Below are 4,594 nucleotides of genomic sequence, written 5' to 3' on the forward strand. Positions count from 1 at the left end.
ATTTTAAGTTAATTACTTAATTAAATAGTGAGGGAACAAACAAAAAGTTACAAATGGTGCAAAAGACATGAAATGAATTTATAAATAGATACAGAACTGTTTTTTTTTGTGTGTGTGGGGGGGTGGCTGGAGGGAAATCAGTTGTCCCTCCACCAGACAATTTATTTGCCAGTGTACAGAAAAGAATAATTTGTATTGTTTTCAGCTGTCTACTGATATTTAAACTTACAAACTTTTAAAATAGCTCAAAGATGATGAAATGTTCATACCTTATAGAATCAGATAACCTTGAAGGGCATGCTCTAGACACATAGTATTCTCCTGCAGAGACCAAATAATCTTTCTGGTCCATTTCACAGTCTTTTACATAACTTAAGAGCTGTCAGTCTGTATATTATACTTCCTTTTTTTTTTTTTTTTTTTTTGCGGTACGTGGGCCTCTCACTGTTGTGGCCTCTCCCGTTGCGGAGCACAGGCTCCAGACGCGCAGGCTCAGCGGCCATGGCTCACGGGCCCAGCCGCTCTGGGGCACATGGGATCTTCCCTGACCGGGGCACGGACCCGTGTCCCCTGCATCGGCAGGAGGACTCTCAACCACTGCACCACCAGGGAAGCCCTATACTTCCATTTTTAAAAAGTTTATTAAAAAATAAAATTAAATAAAGGAAAATAGAGAGTTCTGTAAGCCATGCATCAGCTTTCTCAGGTGTTCCCCAAGGCTACTCTAAATTCCTGAGACTTCCGCACTGACCAGCTTTCTTTAAAGCTTCAACCTCTTGCCACATGGCTGGCCCCTGTCTTATTTCCCTCTTCCCAAGTCCCTCTCCAGAGACTAACTATCCAGATGTCTACTTGATGGGGCAGGGGAAATTGACTGTAATGTTGATTGGGAAAGGAGATCTAAAGATCTGCCTCAAAGAGTTTTCTCCTTGCCCTCTTTATCTTTTTTTTGTTTTAGCCTCCACCTTCAGTCCCACTTCCAGAAGTATCTGGTATTACCATTCCTGTACTTTTGAGGTTTCTGAGATATCAAGTCAAACTGGCTTTCAGCTTTTTTTATAGCTGTCTGGGGATTGGCATTTTTCAGGTTTGCCAAGAAAATAACATCCATCTACTTTTCAGGTCCAAAATGTTGCTGGTGTGTCCTTGCCTGATTTTTCCTGAACTTGTGAGTTAACTTTTCAAATAATACCTTAATTTTGGCTTTACTGGGTTTTGGAAGGGAACAAAATTTGATGTATTGTTAGAGAAAAAAGTATTATCCTACCTGTTAAAAAAATTGTTCATGATATTTGTTAAAGAACAGTAAGGCAGAGTTTATTCAAGGTCGGGGGGCGTTGTGATTGGGTATAGGGACCACTGCAATGGAATCTTGCAGTTGGGAAGAGGGACTGGGATCAATTCCAGATACAGCATAAGCAAGTAGGAATTCATAGCCAATGAGCCAGGTAGGGGTGGTCAGAGAATAGATAATTACTAAGAGGTGAGGGGTGGACCAAACTAACAGAATACTTGCTGAAAACAGACATCACCTGAGGCATGGTGGAGGATGAATTACCAGATATCAAGAGTGATAAGATATGGAGGATGGGGTATTCTGGCTAAACTGATTTAGTAGTATTCTTGCTAAAATTTGACAATGCAGAAACAAAAATGAGAACCCAACTCTTGAGGCCTAGTTGAAAAAGAGCTCAGAGGAGCCTGATTAGAATGTGACCAGCCTAATCTCTAAATATTCCCTTTACCTAAATTTTTAAAAAATTTTCTGGTATTTTTTAAAATGTCTAACTGCATTGTTGTCGAAGAATGTGGTACTTATCACACCAGTTCTTTGAAATGTGTTGAGACTACTTTTATAGCCTAGCATAAAGTAATTTTTATAACCCTATGATTAAAAATTATTTTCATTAATTTGGGGATGCAATATTCTATGTGTTTGTCCATTAAGTAAAACTTGTTAATTTTGTTCTTCAGATATTCTACATCTTTAGTGATTTTTTTGGTGAGATTTTCTATCTCACCAAAAACTATCTATAGAAAGATAGTTTAAAAATAACTCAGTAGGGCTTCCCTGGTGGCGCAGTGGTTGAGAATCTGCCTGCTAATGCAGGGGACACGGGTTCGAGCCCTGGTCTGGGAGGATCCCACATGCCGCAGAGCAACTAGGCCCGTGAGCCGCAACTACTGAGCCTGCGCGTCTGGAGCCTGTGCTCCGCCACAAGAGAGGCCGCGGCAGTGAGATCCTGCGCACTGCGATGAAGGGTGGCCCCTGCTTGCCACAACTAGAGAAAGCCCTCGCACAGAAACGAAGACCCAACACAGCAAAAATAAATAAATTAATTAATAAACTCCTACCCCCAACATCTTCTTAAAAAAAAAAAACTCAGTAGATTTGTCAGTTCTCTTTGTTCTGTCAGTTTTTGCTTTATATATTTTGAAACTCCATTATTAAATACATAAAAGTTTATGAATATTTTCTTTTTTTGGTGAATTAACTCTTTTATTGTTATGTAATTACCTTTTCCACCTCTAGCAATATTTTTTGCTTTAATGTGTGTGTGTGTGTGTGTGTGTGTGTGTGTGTGTGTGTGTGTGTGTGTATGTTAGTAGCTACATTAACTTTCTGGGGTTAATATTTGCCAGGTGTATCTTTTGACAGTTTTTCACTTTCAAGCTTTGTGTATCCTTATGTTTTAGCATATAGCTTAGATTTATAAAAATGTAGTCTGACAGTATTTTTCTTTCACTTGGAAAGTTCGGTTCATGTGAATGTGTAGTGATTACTAATAGACTTGGCATTATGGCTATCATCTTCTTGCATATTTTTTATTTACCTGAATTTTTATGTTTGTGGGTTGTTGCGTTGTGGTGGGGGGAGTTGGTTTCTTTTGGTCATTCTCCCTCTCTCTATTCTACATTTTCTGCCTACTTGTTGGGAAATTGCACACTCTTATGTTGTGAGTTTTATCAAGGGCCATTTTTCCACCAAACCATGATGAATATATTCATGCAGTTTCTGATGTACGAATGACCTTGTAGTCCTGGAACAACTGTCTGATTCAAGGTATTTGAATCGAAAAATACAGTGGTAGATTTTTACTTTGTTTGTTCGTTGCTATCTGGGTTACCTTCACTTGATTAAATGAACTGTGAAGATTTTCATGTTTTTCAATATTTTGAAATAGTTCAAACATCTCTCAAAAAGAAACAGAGCTGGACACTAGTTAAACACAGTAAAGACATATTTTATTCAGTACTATTGCAATAGGGCTTCAGTAAAACTGAACTCAACTCCCAGTAGAGCAAAGACAGCTGGGGATTTACAGCTCCAACAAGCAGGGTAAATGGGGTCAGTGGATGGAAAATTACTAAAAAGGAGACAGAAAATTTGGGAGGATCCTTGCCAAAGTCTGGCCAAGGACTTAGACATCAAGAGTAGGGGATGAGGAATTTGATCAGATATTAAGAATGGGGGATTCTACCTAAACTGACTTAGCAGTACTCTTGCTAAAACTGGGCTCCACAAGCCAAGGACAGGGCTCAAGGAGGAGGCCTAGTAGAAAAGAAGACTCATAGGAACCTTCCTAAAGTTTGGTCAAAGGTGGAGTCTTTGTCACATCAACAGAAAGAGGCAGATGAAGCTACCGGTAATTTTTAGAAAAACAAATATTACAATCTAAGCTACCATACTGATCTGCCCCAAATGTCATGCACTTCACCAAATTCCAGCGGCAGACCGAGCCGTAACTGACAGCTCTGGCCACACATTTAATTAGAGATTTTGTCTGCATTCCTTTTCTTTTAAAATTAATTTATTTTTGGCTTCATTGGGTCTTCTTTGCTGCGCGCGGGCTTTCTCTAGTTTGCGGTGATCAGGGGGCTACTCTTTGTTGTGGTGCTCGCGCTTCTCATTGCAGTGGCTTTTCTTGCTGCAGAGCACAGGCTCTAGACGCATGGGCTTCAGTAGTTGCAGCACGTAGGCTCAGTAGTTATGGCACACGGGCTTAGTTGCTCTGCCGCATGTGGGATCTTCCCGGACCTAGGCTCGAACTTGTGTGCCCTGCATTGGCAGGTGGATTCTTAACCACTGCGCCACCGGTGAAGCCCTTGTCTGCATTCTATACAGTGATAATTCTGAAGCAAATACGGCAGCACCTGACACTGAGCTAGGAAAGGAGGTGCAGTAGCTACCACTCATGGAGTGCTCACTCTGCATCTGGTATGTTAACTACCACATCTACTCAGTCTTCTGACAACTTTGCAAGGGACTCCTCTAGGCTCCCTTTATTTCAGAGGAGAAAAGTGAGGCTTAGCCAAGGCTGTCTGCCCCTTCTTCCCTACCCATGGGTTAGGAACCCACAGGTTCTAATGAGAGGCTTCTTTAGGGTTGCCGGGGTAAGGTTACCGCGCAGTCAACTCCTGGCTTGGCAAGCAACAACCCCACCAAAATGAGGTAGCCATTCGGGAAGCCACCACCTGCCGTCCCGCTGGAACCGCCCCTCCCCCCACCACCCGAGGCCCGCGCCTGCGCACTCCTGACGCCCGCGCCGCGCCCCCGCAGCTTTGTGGGAAATGTAGTCCGGCTTCCCGGGGT

This window comes from Mesoplodon densirostris, chromosome 3 (genome assembly GCF_025265405.1).
Source record: "Mesoplodon densirostris isolate mMesDen1 chromosome 3, mMesDen1 primary haplotype, whole genome shotgun sequence".
Lineage (NCBI taxonomy): Eukaryota > Metazoa > Chordata > Mammalia > Artiodactyla > Ziphiidae > Mesoplodon > Mesoplodon densirostris.